Source organism: Neovison vison, chromosome 11 (assembly GCF_020171115.1).
Source record: "Neovison vison isolate M4711 chromosome 11, ASM_NN_V1, whole genome shotgun sequence".
Taxonomy (NCBI): domain Eukaryota; kingdom Metazoa; phylum Chordata; class Mammalia; order Carnivora; family Mustelidae; genus Neogale; species Neogale vison.
The window spans coordinates 148,232,101-148,255,062 of record NC_058101.1 but is presented as its reverse complement, the minus strand read 5'-3'; the positions used below and the strand labels follow the sequence as shown (position 1 = coordinate 148,255,062).

The window sequence follows — 22,962 nt, the reverse complement described above, 5'->3', positions numbered from 1 at the left end:
AAACTGACATTTTAAAATTGAGGCACATTCAATAGCTCATGACTAATTTAGAATGAAACAAAGTAGCAGTGTGATTTGAGAAGAACTGGTTGTCTTTTGTATTTCTTACCTGGGGAGAAAAGTCAAAGGAGGATGTATATTCTTCTACTCATATAGAAATGAACTCCTTGCTTTGTTGAGCTCTATTCAAAGGTACGGACATCAAAACCAGAAGAAATAAGCCAGGAAAAAACAGGTACATTCCTGATGTCGATTCATTACCTGCCATCTAAAATAATTAGGATGAAAAAATAAATAAATAAATAAATAAATAAAATAAAATAATTAGGATGACTCGGTTAGAATACAGAGATTATATATTCCATGTTGTTGGTAGCACCCAAATTCAGGTGTGTGTTGTGACTCTGTGACCAAGAAATCCTGCATAAGAGAAGTACTTTATGGTACGTATGATCATTTATGGAAAAGGGCTTCAGCACCAACACACAGATCATTTGGAAAATCTGTTGAAGTCAGTAGTCTCAACTTTCTCCCAATAAAAGTTTTCATTAGAATTCACAGCAAAATCCCCAAAAGTCTCTTAAAATGAAGCATTAGTGTTTTGCACATAAGACTTTAATAAGTACATTTTGAAATGTGTTCTGATAATTCACCACCAGTGGTACCTAAAGAGCAAAGAATTAAGATGCAGCAGCACGTATATTACTCACTAGCAGTGTATTTCTTTTTAAAGATTTTATTTGTTTATTTGACAGACAGAGATTACAAGTAGGCAGAGAGGCAGCAGAGAGAGAGGAGGAAGCAGGCTCCCTGCTGAGCAGAGAGCCCGATGGAGGGCTCTATCCCAGGACTCTGGGATCATGACATGAGCCGAAGGCAGAGGCTTAACCCACTGAGCCACCCAGGCACCCTGCAGTGTATTTTTCTTACTGTGAAAGTTATATGTACTCTTTATGAAAGAAAAAACTGGGGGAATGTATTTTAAAAATCATCACCTATAATCTCATCAGTTAAAGAATACTACTACTAACATTTTGATATACTTCCAGCTTTTATAATAAAATTAGATGAATTTATCCTGACTTCCAAGGTAATATAGGTCCATATTAATAAATGTGGAAACATACAAGAACACGTTTTCTTTTTACTTTTCTCCCAAGCAGCTTTAAAATAAAATTGAAATCCAATCATATATACATCTTTTTAGCTTTCTTTTTTTTTGACATAAGAGTATGTCATGAGTATGTTACCAAATTTGAAAACGTCTCTCAAAAACTTAGTTTTTGTCTCTTCTGGGTGTTCCATTTCCTAATTATGAGACATTTAGAGTGACTCCGGTATTTTCTTTTTATCAGTGCAAGTAATGTGATTTATCATTCTCCTGTGTATTATTTAACCTGATCATGCATGACTTCCTTAATGTCCCTTCACAGAAAGAGCATTACTGAGACAAAGGACATAAACCCTGATACACATTGCCAATGGTTTTAGAGTATATTTTTAAGTATTTGAAAGAATAACATACAATAAATATTTGAACCAAAATATTGGTGTTGAATATTTGAATCAAATATTTAATTTGAATATTTGAATCAAAATATTGGTATTAAAAAGATAAGGCATGATAAAATGTAGGTGTAAGAAATGGGCTCAGTTTCATTGTAAGAAGTGAAGAACTAATGTTCTCATTTCTACTTCAGTAGAAATAATGGCAGCCTTTTCTTGGGGTTCCTTCAGAGTGTGTCTGTTTCATCTCACGCCCATTCATTGGGATAGTGAATGAAAGTTTATCTTCTCCGACCTGCAGATATTTCATCATGCAATAAAATTGTATAAGGCAGATTATGACAGTGCCATGATTCTGCAGTTGGTATGTTCTGCAAGCCTCTGGAAAATTCTGTAGAACCCTCATTGTCCCTTATTCCCTACGACAGTTCCAGGCCTTACAGGGCTTAAAATAAACTTCAAAAATCCGTGATTCTACATTTGTAGAATACATAATATAACATATTTTTTAAAGCGCAATATTTGAATTCTTTTGGAGTTTGGGACTAGTGATGTCAATAAGATAGGAACCTTATCATGGCAGAGCCGAGTGTGTACTGTATAGCCAGTAATGAGACCACAGCCTTGTTACCTCAGGTAGGTGATGCTACAACTCTCCTTTATCTTAGGCTCTATGGAACTTCCCCTGCAAGTCATGAATTGGAAGTATTAGAAGAGGCCGCTGTTGGTATGATGGGGCGGATGCCATCACATTCATGAGTTGATCATACCATTGATTTTTGTGATATGCCCTTTAGAGACTTCTGAAGTAAAAAAATTTTCACACCTATTTCACAGTAATTTTTTCAGGCTTCTTGATATATGAATAGTTAGTGCGTTCATGGCAGAATTCCGTGCTTGTCAACAATCATTTAATGTAAATAATACAAATAGCAATTTCATAAATTATTATATATATCACTTTCTCTTCTTTCAGTTTTAAAATTCTAAGAGAAGGCATAAAGCCTTATTAACTGACTAAAGTATTGATTGCAATACTCAGATCACAGAAATTAATAATGTATACTCAACCTAACCTTCATATGTTTGAAATGAAAACAAGACAAACCACAGTGGAGATCCCCCCATGATATTAATTAATGATCGTCTGAGTATATTAAAACAAACATAAAGAGGAATTCCTGATTATAAGAGTTTCTGAAAGCTAGTGCTTGCTGTAAGGGAATCTGGAATTCCGTTTCTGCTAATTGTCAATTAAGAATCAACAGGAATTTCTGTCACCTGGTAAAGGACTGACATTTTTGTGGCAAGAAGCAGAACCTGCTTGGTGTCCTCGAACCTTTAGTAGCCCTGATTCTTAAAGCTACTTCAGAGAAGTCCATCAACACAGCCAGTCATCCAGGGAACTTAGACAACTCTTCCCTAAGTGGTCCTGTCTGAAGCTAAAAATAGGGTGTCTTAGTTTTAAACACCCATATTGTGCTGCCTATACTGTGGGAGATTTCAGTACGTGTAACTGTCTATGTCTATTCAACCCAAGTTCAAAAATGCAAAACAAACTAAAGAAATGACTTGTCTTTGCTACAGGAAATACATTGTTGAGTTGGATGAATGGAATAAATTCTCATGCCCTGTGAATTTAAACTGTCATTTGTTTGGGAAGAGATGATTCCATTCACAACAGCTCAAATCCTAGAAGACTGAGCTTTGTGAAATTGCCAAGTGAAGAGTGAGTCAGAACTGTTTTAAAAGGATGTAGTGATTTCATAGATTTTTGATTGTAGTGCACTGTATAAGCTAACCACTAATACACTGAAGAATGACCCAAGTGTTCAACTGGTGAACTGCCTTTAAAATCTTCATTTGCGGGTGTGTATGAGTGTGCACATGCTTTGTTTGTTATTGTTGTTGTTGTTTTATCCCAAAGGGAGAAATCCTTAAAAATCATACTATCTATGTCCCTGGGTAGTTTGAGGGATGCCTGGGTGGCTCAGTGGGTTAAAGCCTCTGCCTTTGGCTCAGGTCATGATCTCAGGGTCCTGGGATTGAGACCCACATCGGGCTCCCAGCTCAGCAGAGGGCCTGCTTCCCCCTCTCTCTCTCTGCCTGTCTCTGTCTACTTGTGATCTCTCTCTCTCTCTGTCAAATAAATAAATAAAATCTTAAAAAAAAAAAAAAAAGAAGATACCGGTAGTTTGAAAACTTTAAATTGAGCTTATAGCTGAATTCTGAGTCAGACCTTCTGGCAAGTGCTCGAATCAGCTTCATCTATCTGAAGTCCTTGGGAAAGACAAGCCAGTGGTTCTCAGAAATGGCTGCACAGTATAATTGTCTGAAACCTTTAAAAAATTCTGCTACCCAAATTAAGTTGCACTATCTGGGATTTGTACCTAGGTATTGGTATGATTTTAAAGCTTTCCCAAGCAATTTCAACGTGTAGCCAATTTGAGAGCCCCTGATCTAGACCGAACTAAACGCCTGGGTCAGTTTCACATTGAATGAGACACATTTCCCTGCCCAGACTATGCCCAAGTGCTACTACTGAAATGTCCACGGGGAGCAAATGGTTGAATATTAACTGTCATTTGTCGCTTCCTTGGCCTATACGTATTACTTGTCCACTTTGAGGGAGAAGATGAGTTCATTCTTGCACCATGTAAGATTCTTGATATAATGTTTTGAAAAAGAATGTTGTAAAATCTCAACAATTCTAATTGGACAATTTCTTTGCCTATAAATTTTTCCCATTTTTGATCCTTTTGGAACCTGGTATTCAGCTAGTTGGTAAACTGTCATCCCTGTTCCTGAAATATGTAGTTTGTGTTTATATTGTAGACCCCTGTAAAAATGACGAGGACACCAAAAGTTATTCTAGCGTAATTTTACCAAACTTCTGACTACCAAGGATCTGAAAGTCAGCCTTAGCTTTGTGTGTGTGCAGGAAGCACAAGCCTGCACCTGTTACCCACAGGGTGGCCTCTTGAGGAAACCAACACACAGCTTTCTCTGCCACTCAGTTCTCATGAGCGGCCAGAAGACGGAGAGGCTCACACCCACAGCAGCCCTCTGGGCTAGCAGCATGCAGCAGACAAAGCCAAAAGACTTGTCTATCATTGGAACAAGTGTGACTGGACTCCTGTCCCTTTCTATCTACTTGGATCCTCATTTCAAAAGATGCTTTTTGAAGCAATCCTTTTACCAGGGGAGGGGAGGACATAAGGCTGAAAGCTGCTGATTGTCCGGGTGACTGAGCCCATTGAGGTGGGACTCTTGAGAGACAGTGGCCCGGGCACCCGGGAGCCAGGGGAGTATGAGGAGGAGGACGCAGGGTGTGCCGGGGCAAGCCCCAGTGGGGCAGCCTCTGATTTCACATGCTTGTAAATCACATGCATAATTATGAGCATCGAAAGTTTAATGAAATCCAAGGGCTCATCAACCCATTGGGGTGGATGTCCTACTTCTATGAAGTTTGTCAGAGACCTAACCTTTTGTGTTTTCCTCTGCCTTCAACTTGCTGTCTTATGGCAGCCCATGAAATGCTAGTATATTGCTCTAGTGAAATAAGTCAGGGCAGAAGAAAAAGCAATTTGCTTATCAAAAGTAGCACTGGGTATATAGCGTGCACGCAAATGTGTATGTCGATGATTCAACCGTGTGTCAAATACTTTCTCAGAAAATCATTAGAAGTCAGCTCTTAAGCATACTTTAGGTTGGAAGAAAGCCTGTGTTACCTTGAAAGAAAGTCATAAAATATCTTTGGTAAATATTACAATAGAAAAACCACCATCCTAAAACACCCAAGTGTATATGTGGCATTTTTGAAGTTTTGGGTCAAATTACTGCATTCGAAGAGAATTGCTATGTATGAGTGGTGGGAATAACTATTAGACAACTTCATTCTGAAAGTGGTTAGAAAGTTAATTAAATAGTCTGCCCCCAAATAAAAACTTCTTAATGCCTTCCCTTTCTTTGTGGTTTAACATTCTGGTTCCAAACTATTAAGTTAAAATGTAAGCAAAATGCACAGCTGCAAGTAAAATTTGGGCCACAGTTATTTTTTTTTTCATATCAAGGTAGTAACGACATGGTATTAGCCCAACTATTTTTCTATAATTGAGTGTCACAGATACTTTACATCAAAATGCCCTATACGCTCTGAATCATGTAGTTTTAAATTTTTAAATAAGTTGAATCTCATTTCAAATCTAGTAGTAATGTCCATGGAGCAATTATCTTAATGTAAAGCAAAAAGTCCCTTGCTGATGAGAAATAATCAGTGTCATTTTTTTGTTTGGTTTAAGTTAGTCTTCATTTCTGGTGTTCTTATGTGTTTATTTTGGCATTTGCAATCCCATTGATAAAACATTTGATAAATATAGATGTGTATATATGTGCTGTATGCCGGTATAAGCCAGTTTAATCTATAAATTATTTTCCATCGTGCATCATGTTTTTTACTGAGACAGAAACTGAAGAGGCAGATATAATGTCCCTCCAGCTGAGCAGAGGAAGGCCTGCCTTCTCCTGCATTTTAGGTCCCATAAGTCACAGTGGAGGTGAGGAAAGTTCTTACATTAATGTCTTTATATTTATCTAAGACCTGAAGGGCAGAGGAAATAGAGCCTATAAATCTCAGAAGTCTATGGTAATCATTAAAACAAGGGGAAAACTAAAAAGTCTGGACCCTAGAGAAAGACTCTGCCACTTGTAAAAATCCTCTGTCTGAACGTGCCTGCTACCACTTCAGAGTATCTGACTAGAAAGAGAAGAGAGAAGAGCGATTGTTGATACCACCTGTCATTGCTTCCCAGGAGCTGTCTTATCGAAAGCAAAGAAAATAGCAGGCATCACAAAACTACCTGTAAATGGTAGAAGGGAGCATAGCGCTCCCTTTTAGAGACATTGAATAGCTTTTCTTTCTCAAAACTCCAGACCTCAAGCAAGCTGTGTTGTTAGCAAGTATCCTGCAGTCTTCATTCTTACTCATCATAGCCGCCATTTTTTTAAGCTCTTACTTTGTTAAGCCACAACATAGATGACCCCTGTAATTCTGACAGTAACCCTGTGAGGCATGTATTAATATCCCATTTCACAGATGAAGAGACTGAGGCCCAAAGTTAGGCAAAGTGCCCAGGCTAACACAACTAGCAAGCACGAGAGCCAGATTTCCAAGACAGTTATCTGATGCCATGCTCTGAAACCCCTGTGCTCTGCTGCTCTCTGCCTTTAGTCAGCCAACTGCTCAGGAGGAAAGACAGAAGTATGTTCAAGAAGCTGAGATTGGGGAGTGCCTGGGTGGCTCAGTGGGTTAAAGCCTCTGCCTTCGTCTCAGGTCATGATCCCAGGGTCCTGGGACCGAGCCCCACATGGGGCTCTCTGCTCAGCAGGGAGCCTGCTTCTCTGCCTACTTGTGATCTCTCTATCTGTGTCAAATAAATTAATTAAAAAAAAAAAAACCTAAACTAAACTCTTAAAAAAAAAACTAACTAACTAACTACTAAACTAAACTAAAAATAGAAGCTGAGATTGGTGATGGGCGATGTTCGTCCCAGCAGGACAGTGAGCAAGCTGACGGCCTAGATCTGGCGTCAAGCATACAAACTTGGGCTCCCGTCACTGCATCCACACCATGAGCTGGTGATTTGGCTTTAGGCAAGTGAGGTAGTCTCTCTAGTCTTAGCCTCTTCATCTGCAGAACAGAGATAATAAAAGGTTGCACCTCACACTTTATATGTCCAATTTCACATGAATCTGAAATGCTTTGAAAGTTTTAGCTTTTATCATCTATCATTCTAACAGGAAAAGGGTGGGGGGAGGAGGGAAGACAAGACCAGCCCCCAGAATGACTCACAAGCTCCAGGGTCCACTGTTAACTAGATGCCCTCGTGTATAACAGCCCCCTTAATATGGGATTGAATGGTAATTTACGGAAATTGTGGGATAGTGTTAGCCTTTGCACCAAAATTACATGGCAGAACAGGGAAACAAAGTTATATTGATGTATGTGTGTGAGTTTTCTTTAGTTCAAAAAGAAAAAGCTAGAACATACTTTTATTTCAGTGTGTAACTAGAGAAAGACAAAACCTTCACTTTTGCAACATCAGCTCTTGACAGTAGGCGGATGGCCTTGGTACCTGCCTCGTAACGCAAAAGTCCCTTCCTGGGGGTTCTCAGAGAACATGCCTAAGGATGACGAAGCACAGTGCGGCGACCCCCGAGCACGGCCGCAGCCTCTCACTAGAATTTCTGTGCTGCCACAGTAGTTTCTCTCAACCTGGATATTATAGTAATGAAGGTCTTTTTGTGTGTTTATTTTGGAACTTGGTTTGTGTCAATCTGCCGTAGAGTTAATAAATTGTAGGATTTGCAAAGGAAATATACTGGGACTGAAAACTAAGAAGGCTCATATTTTTGCCCACTTGCAACTATTGCTCCAAGCATAGATGTAGATTCTCCGGATTTGGAAGGAAAGCACTTGGGCAGAGTTGCTACGAAGTTACCATGTAATGTCATGACATAGCGTACTGCTCCACAATTTTTTTTGTTTGTTTTTTAATAGCAGATCGGTAAAACGTACCATGAAATCAGGGAAGAGAGAACTTTAAAGGAAAACACCAAAGTAGTCTTAAGCAGTCTCCATGCCCAGTCCGGAGCCGGATGCGTGGCTCAATCTAATGACCCTGAGATCATGACCTGAGCCATAATCAAGAGTTGGATGCACAACTGACTGAGCTACCCAGGTGCCCCTTTAAAGTGTTTTTAAAAACTGAGTCACTACCTTGATATTAAATCAGCTTTGGACTTTGCTTGTCAAAATATGCTTTGAAAAATAAAAAAAAGTGCTATTTATTGAGGCCATTCTATAATATAATGAGAAAAGCTTGAGAAAATTTTTTTCTAAACCATCTAATTTTCTATCTCAGCATGACTTTGTGATCCCAGGTGACAACACATGTGGTCACCATGGCTCTCAGGAATTACCATCAAAGGGGAGGTTAAAATTTGAATCCTTTAGCCAATGAATTTATATTTTACTCTATCTGGGCATGACATGTATAATTTAATTTTAAGGTCATCCATTCACTCATTTTAAAATAATGCGTAATTCCACATGCCTAAATTTCATAGCACAGAAAATCTGTAAAAAATAGTTCTTTAAGATAAAATATGTGCCAATTATTCTATCATATACATTGTAGTAGAACAGGAACAGAAAAAGAGATCAATGAATTTAATTCCATCGTTGCTAGAAATTACAATCATTTAATCTGATTGTGAACTGAACCCAATAAACTGAAGCTCATATAAAAATGTTATGACAAAAGGATCTTAAAAATCTACATATTGTTAAAAAATTCTTCAGAAAAGATGATTCCTTTCAAACATCTAAATATCAAATATTCTGGCTTTCTCTTTAAAAGTAGCTAAATTCTTTACTTTAAAAAAAATTTTTTAATAAGGTATTTCTAAACCAGCCTCCTATCCTAAAGCACCTTTGATCCAAGTGTATCACAAACCTAAATAAAATTAGATCCGACCTCAGTCTATTTCTAGATAGGGAAAACACATCTGTTCTAAGAACCATTAGCCAAATGTTCGAAACTGTTCAAAAAAACACATTTAAAAAAAAAAAAAACTGTACACAGTGACCATGGAAGGCTCTTGAGTATAGAAAAAATTAGGAAAACATTACTCTAAAAAGGATAAAAAGATAACCAAATTTAATTCCCATTAAATCTTGGGCATTCTCCGAAAGAATGGATGATGAGGCTCTCACAGTTCCAACATCTTTGTTGGAAGGACGTGAACACACCTGTTCAGAAAAGGAGAAACAAAGCTTGAACTGACTTCCCTCTCACATACAGGTCACCAAACATCTGTCATAAGTTATCAGTTCCTAACCTTAGACTGGACTCAAGCCTATGACCTGAGGTTGAAAAACCCATGTAGCTCATTCTCTCTTATCCAGTCTGCTGTGGGGTTTTTTTCCCCCTCCCCTTTTAACCACTATTTAAACTTCTGTTTAAATCTCCAGGGGTTTGGAAGATCTGATTAACCCCATGACATTAATAATGTATTTACACCCAGGGTCTCTGTGCGTGTCACCTGGGGCTGATCTTAGGATTTTGTGACTCGCAGTAATGTGCCTAGCTTGAAAAAGATTTATCCAATAGCTGGCATAGCTCCTTAATTGCAACCTAAAGACAGTATCTCTTTGTCCAAGGAAGCTTGTGTATGAGTGTGTGTGGGTGGGAGGGTGTAGGTGTGTGGGTGTGTGTCTATTTTAAGTTTTTGGCTTTGATTTAAAGTCAATTCATATAAAACTTCGGCACAGAAACAAACAAAAACAAAACACAACTTTTGGACATGAACGACTCAGTGAGTTTCTTCCCTTGTAAATAATTATTACCAGCACTACTAAGGAAAACCTCTGGTGACAGCATCAATTTTCAACACCTTTGATCCCTACTGTGTTATATTCCTGTCATATCCCACCTCACTGTGTGGCAAGAGCACTCATCCACTGCCAAGACCAGGGTACCAGTTTTGCCAGTTCTGGGACTTGGAGCAGTCTGCCTTAACCTTCTGGGCTCTCTGCATCCTCATCTTTGAAGTCAGGGGACTTGGTTTAATGGGTCCTCTTTAGCCCCAAATTCCGTGAAATTGAAAGCAGTGCAAGTCTCCCAACTGTATCCATGGGAATGATAGGAAAGACAAGCCATCGGTGTGACTCAGGCACTAGAGGCTTTTTGCTTGCCCAGTCTTGGAGAGTGTGGGGCTTACTTTGTTTTATTCTGATTTTTTTTTTTTTTTGTTATTCTCCTTTGTCCTGATGCAGAAACGCCATCAGCGTCTGCTAGTGCAAAGCTTACTGGGCATCCTACCACACTGGCCAGTAAGTGCTCTCACCTTTCTGTGTGGTCATCGTTATTCTGGTTAAACTTTTAAAAGCTACGTAACTCAGCACGAAGTGAGACTTCAGGTTTCAGTTTATAATGGCAAGAGAATGTCTTAAGGTATAGGGATTAATAGAGTGGTAAGTTTTCAAACCAACAGGTCTATAGGTGAAGACAGATTATAACCTTAAAGTGGGCTGAGGAGAAGACCAGTCCAGAGCTGAGGGAAGGAAGAGAAAATTAGTTCTAGGAGGTCAGGTCACAGAGTTGCGCATCTGTGTGTTGGTCAGGATGGGAAGCATGCATTGTTTAATGTAGGGACTTAGCATGTTTGAAGGTCTTTGGCTTTTACTTCAAGTGGAATGGGGAATCACTGGAGGGTTTTGAACAGAAGAGTGACGTGATCTGATGAACTATTGAAACAAGATCAGCAGCAGCCTCATTGAGAGTAGACCAGGAATGACAAGGACATAGAGGTATGGGTAAAGCAGAGATAAAGAGTACTGACTTCTAGCCCCAGCTCTGCTGCAAATGTATTTTGTGCCCATGGGTCAGTCAGTCATTGACTACTCAAGCTTTAAGTTCTCACCTGTAAATGAAGGAATCAGTGATAGGTGAGGTTCCTTTCAGTTCCAACTTTTGGTGCATCAATACTTGGACGAATGTTTAGAAATTTACCCTATTGGGACACCTGGATGGCTCAGTTGGTTAACCCTCTGACTCTTGATTTCAGCTCAGATCATGGCCCCAAGGTCGTTAGATCGAGCCCTACATCAGGCTCTGTACTGTGTGTGCAACCTGTTTAAGATTCTCCCTCTCCCTACCCCTGTCCCCACCACTCATGCTCAGTCTCTCTCTATATAAAAAATCTTGAAAAAAAAAATTACCCTATTAAATATAAACATTTTTACATATGCTGTTTACTGAATTTATACCTCCCTTCTATAGGTTTAAAGAGCAAATTTTCAAACTTGGTATATTAGCAGCACAGGACATTAATGGGTTCCAGCAAAAGGCTGTAAATGACAGGAAAATATCAATCGTGGTAATATAAAGAAGAGGGCTTAGTCTACGCCAGCTGTAAATGATAATTCCTGAAAATAGTAACCACAGCCAAATACGGTATGTGTGCCTGTGCGTGTGCCTTGGGAAATGCAAATTTAAGTGGAGAAAGGGGTCAGAGGATTATTTTTTTAAAGTTTTATTATACTCAGATTTAGCATACAAGAAGACAATTCCAGGTATCTTGAAGTCGAGAGGATTAAAGCGATGACAGAATACAAAACTACGGACCTCTAATAAGAGGGACATGCAAATGTTGTTGCAGGGAATTTTTAACTATTTAAATTATAAAATAATGACTTGACTCATAAAGTACCCATAATTTACTCTCCGAAGTAGAGTATTCCCAGATAGACTCAGTGAGTTTCTTCATTGTTGTTGGCAACCGAACCTCCTTTAACTAACCAGTCCTTCAGGCTATAAATTCAGCTGGCAACACATGATCTCCTTTTCTACCTGCCTGGGAAACTACAAAAGTGAATTTTGGTTGTGGATAGAATAAACTAGATGTGAAAAATTGCAAAGGGACAAAGGGTAACGCTTGATCATTTTACTTGCACTTGTAAGGATTTCAGCGCTCAGTGTTTCTTTGAGAGAAATCCCATGGTGCCAATTAACCTAACTTTTTCCAAAACAATTCTCTGTTTGGAAAGACTAATTTTCATTGTGGGTGTTCCTTGAAATTGTATGCCTCATCCCCTGTTATTACTGAGATGTGTGCTGTGCAATTCAAAGTACCAGCTTTGCTTCCGTGCACTGTAGAGATCAGGGCTGTATCCCACACACAGTGTCAGATAATCTGCTTTAATTTTGTCCACTGCACACTTTTAACCTTTAGTAATTTTTTTTTAAATGTGAAAAGCCATCTCAACCTAATATTAAACCAAATAGTTCATGTCAACACTATCAAAAACACGAAAAGCTGGAGATTTGTTTTAATCAGGAAATCGATTTTCTTGCAAAAATTTTAAAGTAAGTTAACTTTCTTGGCTCGGTTTAAATGACATTTTCATTTTTCTTTGAAATAATGTGAATGCTTTTTTCCCTCCAGTGTAAGACAAAACTGGACTAGAAAAGATTGAAAAGGATTTAACTAACTTGGTAAATCCATTCTCCACTTTATTAGGCTGTGTTGTCTGTTTGGATTTCTGGAGTATTTTTTTAAAACCTAATAAATCAATTAACCAATATTCATTCTAAGATTTAATTTGGTGAATAGAATATATGTGCTTTTCATCAGGCCACACATCTTTTTTTAAGTCTGAAACCACCACACACAAAGAATTTAATTCTGACAGACATTTGTTCTCAGCATAAATACTTTAGGGCCAGTAGTTGTCCCCACTTAATCATGCTTCTTAAAAGTGAATTCCAGAAGACCTGAGGCCCCCACTGACCCCTGGTAAGGTGAGTTGTCAGTAAATTACTTTTATGATGTACCCTAGGGAAGCAGGTCTGCTAGAAACTTGGTAGGGAGCTGGCCCCCTCTTGCCTGTAGGGGGATGACCTTTAACTTTATCTAACCTTTGCATTTCTAATTCTAAATTTCTGGGAGGCACTTAGTCACATTGTTGGATATCGTATGAAAAGTGAGACCTTTCCTGTACCCATGAGTTAGTCTTAGCCACACATTTGCCGTTAAACTTCCAGATGAAGCTTGCCAGTAAGCTTTTTGTTTCTACAATTTAATTTTTTCCCTTTCTATAATTCGTTACACTTAATTTTAAATACCAGACATTTAATGGGTTGAAATATAAATGAGTTCAAAACAGACTCATAGTTAAATTATGACTGCCTTGGGTGACAGTTGGAAAACACTGTAGAAAATTTAATCCCATAATTGTGCTAATTTGAATTTATTGTGGCACTTGAAAATTTATAAGTTATTAAAGATGAATGATGATATTGCATCAGAATACATTTAATTTTTCACAAAATATTTAGTAATTGAAAATAAGTCTTGTTAATTTTTTGTCTCCATCATGAGAAAGTTTTTACTGTGTTTTTTGGGATAATTATGTACATTGACATTATCTAACAGGAATTTAGATTCAGTTTTGGATGAAGAAATATACCCTTATTTGGCTATATTAGACCGAAAACATTGGGAAATAATGCTTTTTTATAAGTTATAAAATACAAAGTGATCATTAATTTTTCATTAATGACCAGGGCACAACTTGGTTGACCCCGACGTTCATGTTTCAGTTGCATGAATGTCTAATTTCTTTTCTTTTCCCATTAGTTTTGGATGACATTTAATGGGCCAGTATTTTTAATTCTTCCCTCAAGAAAAGTATTTCACTGCTCAGTTTTATTGTCTATAACTGTACTACATGCTTTAAAAATATGTAATACTTACATGTTTACATGTATGCATATGTATAACAGAATCCGGTGTGGCTGAACGAAATATTGCTCAAGATAAGCTTTTCCCCAAAATGATACACCTAATCAGACAGTGTTTAGGTATATAAGTGTAAATGCATAGACTAAATGTAGAATATAACCTTTTTGACTTTTATTTTGGATGAAAGCAGAAGCAAAGCCAAGCTATCTAAGCTTTGCATTTGGTATCAACCCTTTGAAGAGATCAACAGTGACAGTCGTAGACGCAATTACTGTAACATCAGTAATTTTTTAGTGGGGAAGGAAAGAGATCAGCAAATTCCTTTCTGTAAATCAAAGGTTCTGGCTCAAGAGCATATATAAACAAGATGTAAGTTTTAAATAGAGCTTAAATGCCACCCGGGTGAGAAACTCAATGGCAAAAGAGTTGTCAACAGACGGAAAGGAATCTTTAAATGGTGGAGACTCTATTAAACTGGTGACACTAATGTTAGGGCTACCTGGCCATGCGCTTCTATCCCGGCACCCCACTCCCTTCCCAGCTGTTTATATTTGAATCTGGGAAACACACTACGAGTAAAGTAGAATGTCGATGTAACTTGCTGATAACCCTAAGAAGATTTTACTTGAGAAAATGGCAAGCTCACAATTTTGAATCGAATATGGAAACAAGAGGTAGAACAAAATAGATGATGTGTGTGAAGACACTAATATTCAGACTGTCTTAGGCTGTTTGCTTATGTTAATCCTACCAAAAGTATTTGTTTGGCATCATGTCTACCCCTTCTGATATATGGCTAGGTGATTTTTATTTGCTTGTGTATTTGTTTTTGTTTTGCTTCACCAAAAACTATATGCTTAAGTATCTTGATGATTTTAACCAGTACAGCCTGCTCCACACACTATCACTCTTGGAGACTTGCTATTAAATTATCATTAAACATGGACCAGGAGACAATTTGTAACATGGGTTAGGTACTGAACAGGATCCATCTATGGAGCCCAACCCAAAACACAGGACCTGGAGGGTGGAAGGTAGTTCCCCCCAGGAAAGTCAGAGTGCTCTGACCACAAGGGATGGACGGTGAGCAGGAAAAGCAATAGGGATATGAGAAAAATATAATGAGGGAGGGGAAATAATAAATTACCTGGTACACAGGGAATGAATCTTAAAGGGCATTGGCAGAAAAGAGACAAGAGCTCTTTAGGTAGGAAACATCATGGGGATTGAGATAAGGCTAGACATATAAACTGGGGCGAGGGACAGTACTCATAAAGGGCTGTGTGTACTCAGCGAAGGATTCGGAGTTTCTTTCTATGGTAGACAACAGGGACAATGATGGCCAGGCCCCGGCCATATGGTGCTTCTTTGTAACCAGTTGGCTTCTTCAGGAGCCATGATTGCTCTGCTTCCCCTTGTAGGGGATTTGGGAGATTTTCCTCATCCAGAGGGCAAGACAACTTCAGAATTGAATCTAGAAACAATTGAAAAATGCATGCAAGGGGAGAAGATCCTAGGAAAAACAGAAACTCAGTTCAAACGGGCTTAATCCAAAAACAAAACAAAACAACTCTCGGCTTTGCTTTCCCCTGCGTTGCCTTGGGGCTTTCCCTTACGTTAGCTTCATTCTTGGGCAGACTTTCTTCCCTGGCGCACACCATAGCAGCTCCAGGCTCACCCCTAAATCCGGAGGAGTAGGAGCTGCTCTTTCCTAAGAGTTCCAACAGAAGTCCTGTAACCGAGGCCACTCATGGATTTCAGAACATGTGCCGCCATGATTGGCCAGGCATGGGTCACTCGCCCTTCTCTGGAGCTAGGGGCAGAGATCAGCGTAGGCCAAAGCACTGAGGCCAAGCGTGGAAGGGGCAGTGCCGCAGAGGAAAGTTGAAGTGTTCTTCCTGGAGGAAGAGGGCGTGGATGCTGGGCTATTCAGGCACACAGCGGACCTTCACTGTTCACGGGCCAGCAAAGCCTGCTCGGAATGACTCCACGTTCTTAGCATTTAATTCGGTCTACCCTCCTCCCCATGTTTTTTATTACTGAGCTTTCATCTGTGTCATATCATAGGGACATTCAAGAGTTGCAAAGCAACCCCACTAAAGCTTTCTGTAGGTACAATATTACCTAATTTTGTGGTGCTCTGTTAATGTTCACTTTATACTAGTTTCTTGCTTATGTCCACTTCATTTGTAAGACATAGAGACCAAGATACCTAAAAATGATGGATCAGTAAAATGTGCATCAGGAAATATTGCTGAATCACCAGAAACAATGGAGTCCAAGAGATTGGCTTAATACCTTCTAAGCTGCAAAATATGACTCTGCTCCAAAAAAGGGTCACCGAGACCCCTCAGTAAACACAGCTACACAACCCACAGTCCTCTCCGTACTTTGAAAGGCTTCTGTAAAACTTCTATTTCAGTTGCATCCATTTATCACATTTATTAGTGAGTCACTATAGAGTTTGCATCCAAATCTACAAGGACACCAGATGTATATAGGTAACTGCCTCCAACATGCTCAGAGAATATGCAATATTTAATGATAAAGTTTTGTATTTTTGTAACATATAGTTTGAGAATATTTTGCACCCTACGGCTATTAAATCCACATTCCCTTTCCACTGAAGCTCCATTACGTGCAATTTAATTAACTTTGGTAAACAAGTATGACATGTTTTTAATTTGTCTTTAGTCATAATAGTATGATTAATGTGCTGTAAACGACTTAAAGAGTAATATTGTCACTGTTTTTATACTTTGAATATTTACATGAGTCTCTTAGGTTGCCTTTGCTAGGTATTTAATATGCATATTAAAATCTGTTCTTATTTATTCACTTAAATGAAAGCAAGAAAAAGTTCAAAAAGTGCAGATCCTGACTCCACCCAAGAATGTGTAGACTTTTATCTCTAACAGGAAAATCTTTAAAGTAGTCATTTGTTTTCTCATTGAATTCCTCACATTTAAACATGCTCTTCATATTAGTGCTAACAACATGCAATAAGCACTCAAAAATAAAAAGTAGTTTCTTTTTAATGAAAAAAAATAGTTTCTATCTTATATGTCTGAGTTTTAAATAAGAGTAGTTATTACATAAGTGTATGACAGACTCTCCCTTTTGTTCTCTCTGCCTAAAATCATGCCTAAGGACTCACTAGCCTTCACTTAAAAACTTTCCTTGTTTTCCATAACACATATTATACCATTCTCAGTCACATTTATTCCTTCTAAAAACAATGTTTGATTTGCTCATGTAGAAAGTTGAAATGACTTGCCCCTTCTGCTTTATTTCACTACCCTGACCCCTCGTCAGTCTGTTCATTCTGCCACTAGGCTATGTCATATGATGGGAAAGCATTTTTCTTTGAAACTCGCCTTTCACTCTTAGAAGGTCCAGATGGGATCCAGCCAGAGGATTATTAACCAGAAGATAGATGGTAATAAGATAGGTACTTTGGGTTTGTTCGAAAAGCAGGACCATGGAATTCAGCTCAGAGGAATAGCCTATTTTCCGAAGGGTTTTTGTGTAGGAACTCACTGAATGTTTTCCCTGTGCTTTGTAGATCTGCAAAAGTAGTATGGCTCCGCTCCAAATGGGGGAGATGACTTTAGGTGTGTCATTCATTCACTGATGGATTCATTCATCAAGTTAATGTTTATTGCACCTCTTTGGATTAAGCCAGAGGAACTGAGGAAAGTCCAGAAATGTTCTTTTTGTATGTTGATGGATTATGATGAATTAATTATAAATGTTCAGATAGAGGTTGGTAGTATTAGAAAGAAAGAAAGATGGAGGGAATTAAGGCTTTTGGATTTGTGTGCCTGGGTTACTTTTTAAGCAAGTTCAAATATCTCCCCATTTATTTATTCCTTTATTTGGTACAAGGCTGTCTGATTGTTCCCAACATTGGCCTGCGAAATACTAAGATGCATAACATTTCCATTTAGCGGTAACAGGGAATGGGGACTTCTTATTAGCTGGATATTTTGATTAGCTAATAACTTGGTGAGAATTATCAAGGAATACACATGAAAGTGTCATGGAAATAATACCAAGCATCATTTATTCTTAGATGCAAAATTTGAAACATTCAAGTCATCCTTGGAAACGTATCGGGTTTGCTCTCCCTCACCATCCTTTACACGACAAGATAAGCTTTCAGAATTCTAGGATTTTCTGATTTATACTGAATCAATATGGCTCATTTATTACGTATTACCTGACAACCGTGGTGGGACCCCAAATAGCACCTTGTCATAAATTTACAAAAAAACATCTGAATATGCAAACTGAGTGGAAGCCATAAAGACTATAAAAGGCTTCTCAGCAGTTCAGGTCTATATTGCACTAAACTTAACAGAGAACTTTTGCTTTTCAAAGTTTTTTTGGATTGCAAAAACACCTAGAAAAGATCGCGGACCTCTCAGATCATAGCGCTGTGCTTTAGCGTCTCGTTGCCTGGCAGTTGGTTCAACATCAACTTTTAGAGACAGAGCCCAGAAAGCAAAATTAAGCAGAAATGGCTTCTGAGCTTCAAAGAGAATAGCTGTCACTAAGCACCATGTGCTTTAGTCATAAAATCATAAAACTTTTAGAAGTCGAAGGGACCTTTGGAAGCTCTTAACCTAGCTCTTTCATCCTGCAGTCGAGAAAACTAGAGCCTGGAGAAACGAAATAATTTGTTTGAGGTTGGTTAGCCACACAGAGTCATACTCACATGGAATTATATGTAAAATTAATCTTCATTATTTAACAAGGCTGATGTTTTGCTGTTAGTTTTCCCAGAATGTTCACGTTTCTAAGTGATGGTGAAGAGTAGATTAGAAACGTAGAGAACATAGAGGGCACTCTAGGGGCTGACTTACCAAGAAGTGGAAACTGATAACAGGGTAGGAAACAGCAGATTTGTAGGGCAGAAAGAACATACCATAACCTACTCTGAAGTCTAGACAGCACGACTGCTGAATTTATGTCAGGATGGCAATACATGTTCAAGTACTCTTCATAAGTGGAAGTAGTGTTTATCCATGAGCGCAAAGTGAGGGGCTACATGGCACTATTTGCCAACCTAGTCACCCTGGGTTAGATTTCTTTCTTCCAAAACATCCTCAGATGTTGGGACACCTGGGTGGCTCAGTTGCTTAAGCATCTGCCTTCAGCTCAGGTCATGATCCCAGGGTACTGGGATCGAGTCCTGCTTTGGGCTCCCTGCTCAGTGGGGAACCCGTTTCTCCCTCAGCCTGCATCTACCCCTGCTTCTGCTTTCTCTCTCTGACAAATAAATAAATAAAAATCTTTTTAAAAAGAAAGGGAAAAAACCCTCAAATGCCAAAATAGAAAAAGAGAAATGCATTCACTTTCCAATGAAATTTCAATTAAATGGAATTTCTCTATGGGAGGGAGACATGAAGCAGCACTATTAATGCTGTTGATGATTAATGCTGTTGTATTTACAAAAGCAAGAATGTATGAAATGTATTTTTCAAAGTTCAACAGAAAAATTTTTATTAGTCTGATCTCTTAAAATGCCAGTGTCCCTGAGAAAACTGACTTTTAACCTTACCAGTCTTTTTAGTTTAGAAATTTCAGCTCTTTTCTCAAATGCAGATTTTGATGGTAAGAAAGTTTGAGAATCTTTGGTTTCAAAGAGGAAGAAAAGGAAAGAAATGTGAAACCTGAGAGGGTTTGAGCACTGGAAATAAGTCTCTAGTTTTGTAATCTAGTACACATTAAAGTAGTAACTTCTAGAATTAAGCTCCATTGTTCAGATCTTAGGATTATACTTTCTTTTTTGTTTTTGTTTTGTTTTGTTTTGTTTTTGAGATTTCATTTTCATTTATTTGTTTGAGAGAAAGAGAGCATGGAGGTAGGAAATAACAGAGGGAGAGGGAGGAGCAGGCTCCCTGCTGAGCAGAGAGCCCGATGTGGGACTCCATCCCAGGACCGTGGGATCATGACCCGAGCCGAAGGCAGATGTTTAACTGACTGAGCCACCCAGACACTCCCTAAAGACACTAAATGTGTCTTTAGATGTGTTTCCACACCCTTTTCTGTGTGGAGAAAGATTTTATATCCTTGCACAAAAATTTTGAGCCCATATTAATTTGCTTAGATTATTCATATGCAATCTGATGGTCTCTTAAAATAAAGAATCTTTTTAAATAAAGAATCTTGGATCAGATTGAACAGAGAGAAAATATTTTTTCAATCTCGATCCTCACTTAGGATAAATGTCCAAAGCAAATGCTTGTACTTTATTCTTCATTTTTATAGAAGAAATAAAGAATTAGGTATGATATATTTATGAGTTTCTGAATATAAAAGGTGACCCATTGTTAAAAACATCATTTCTTTTTGTTTTAGTAATGTTGAAATATTAACAAAAGATCACTGTGGTTACAATGGTTGGTTCTTGGAAAATAAATTTAAGACTATAGTTAAATAATTGAATTTAAAGCATGTAATAAATTATACCTACTACTTCAACATATGTAGATATTATGTAACTTGTAGGCCAGAGTAAAGTATACTTAAGACATACTATGTGGTGGGTGCCTGGGTGGCTCAGTGGGTTAAGCCTCTGCCTTCAGCTCAGGTCATGATCTCAAGGTCCTGGGATTGAGTCCCTCATCGGGCTCTCTGCTCAGCAGGGAGCCTGCTTCTTCCTCTCTCTCTCTGCCTCCCTCTCTGCCTCCCTCTCTGCCTACTTGTGATCTCTCTCTGTCAAATAAATAAGTAAAATCTTTAAAAAAAAAAAAAAAAGACATACTATGTGGTAATAATCACTTAGATTAGGGATTGGCAAACTACAGACCAAATCTGGTCTGCTGCCTATTTTTATAAATAAAGTTTTATTGGAACACAGTCGTACCATTTGTTTACGTATGATCTGTGGCTCCTTTTGTGCTATAATAGTAGAATTGAGTACTTGTCAGAGAGAGCCTATATGACCCACAAAACCTTAAATATTTGTTATTTGATCCATTAAGAAAAAGTTGGTTGACCCCAAATTTAGATATGATCAGTTATTCTCAGTACACTCCTTTTTGAGAAGTTATATTGCTTTAAGTCTTTGAAGACCACTAGAATATCATTTGTACAATATTTCAACAAAACTAGGGGAATCTTTAAAAAGTTAATGTATTTATCTAAATGAACATTTTAGTCCTATCTAAAAAATTAATTTTTTAATGGTTTATATTTCTTAGAGTTCTGCATTTTTAAGACACCATTATCAAGAATTGTTTCTGAGAGTTCTATGTATGGGACTAGTAAAAAGAAAATATAGGTGCTTTTGATTACATTCTGCAACTTCCTTCTCTAAGGAACTTGTTGGACTTATGTTGGATTTCCATCAGTCAATGGCACACCTGTGGCTTTTATACATATCTCAAATCCCAAATGCATTATTTTGACCCCCTCGATATACTGCTGCTTTCTACCATTAACAGTGCAACATCGTCTATATATAACTCCATTTTTCTACTGTATACAAAATAGCCCAAGAACATTCTTTGAGCTGCATCCTTTACTGTATCACAAACCATTTTATACTGCCATATCTCTCCAAGTAGACCATAACCTCTAAGAAGACAGGAACCATACTGGTGTCATCTTCCTATATGCCAGGCTTTGGAATCATATACTAAACAAAACTGATATTTTTGTCAAAAAACGTACTTTTAGGGGCACCTGGGTGGCTCAGTACATTAAGCCTCTGTCTTCAGCTCAGGTCAGGGTCTCAAAGTCCTGGGATCGAGCCCCACGTCAGGCTCTCTGCTCCGCAGGGAGCCTGCTTTCCCCTCTCCCTCTGCCTGCTTGTGATCTCTCTCTCTGTGTCAAATAAATAAATAAAAATCTTTTTTAAGAAAATGTACTTTTAGAATTTCCTCCTTTTCCTGTTCTTAGCAGGTGAAATACGTATGACAGTAAGGATGACAATTTGTCATCCAAACTGATACACTTTTGACAGTGAAATGAGGGTCTCTTGATTTTATAAGAACATATACCAGGGGGCACCTGGGTGGCTCAGTGGGTTAAACCTCTTCCTTCAGCTCAGTTCATGGTCTCAAGGTCCTGGATTCGGACCCCACATCAGGCTCTCTGTTCAGCAGGGAGTCTGCTTCCCCTTCTCTCTCTGCCTGCCTCTCTGCCTACTTGTGATCTCTGTCTGTCAAAATAAATAAATAAAATTTAAAAAAAAAAAAAAAAAAAAAAGAACATAGACCAGAACTATCATCAAGCAAACTAGGACAAATGGTCACCCTAAAGTTTTATATTTTTAAAGTTATAAAATGTCCTTAACTATACCACACCTGATTCTTAACTCTATCATAAAATGGGTATAAAAAAGACCTTGCTGATGTAACAAAATTACTAAAAGCAAAAATGTTCTAAAAATTGAGAGAATGTCAGTTGTCTAACTGAACGTATTTTGCACCTGATACAAGCAACACAATGACCAAGGCTCCTGCTCTTGCTCTCCTACTTCCCTCGTCTCTTCTCCTCCTTTCCATCATCACCAAAAGCAGGAAAAGCAGGTGGCTGCCACTACAGACAATTACCAATAAAAGAAAAAGAAAAAAACAAAAACAAAACAGGAGTGAGAAGGAGGCTGATTTAGGCTTGTGTCCAGATTAGGAAGCAGTATCTTGCACAAACCATCTTGCTTCATTTTTTTTTTTAAATCACTGTTTCATAAAGAAAAAACGTCATGAAGCATGTATCAATGTTGCAATAAGCCTCACTTATATGGTAAAACCTGAGCACATGTTAAATTATGCAGTTCACTATATTCAGCCAGGACTTTCCAATCCACCCAAAGTTTCCAGTAAAGTTCTGTTTGACCTTTGTATAAAAGACCACCTTTACTAGGTGATATATTTTTGCTGCCCTCTTGGGTGGTCGAATGAGGCAGATTTCCGTGTTGAACAACATACAACCTTCTTTTTGCCAACTGAACATTACACTGGGATGTGGCTTGGAGGAACAGTTTCTCAATACTATAAACAACGGCTTTCTTGGAACAGTTTGTTGCTGAAGCATAAAGAGAGGTTACTCTTGGTTTAGCCTTGAGTAGCATATGAATTGGTTAAGGAAGTAAGTGTGGCTGACCCACCAAATTATAGTGGCCATAATATAATT

General features: G+C 38.3%; 1 protein-coding gene across 2 annotated transcripts in view; it reads left to right on the top strand.

Moving 5' to 3' along the window:
- Nucleotides 1-22,962, top strand: part of LOC122889617 (hedgehog interacting protein) — a 94,026-nt gene that overhangs the window by 13,972 nt on the left and 57,092 nt on the right. The window lies entirely within an intron of this gene.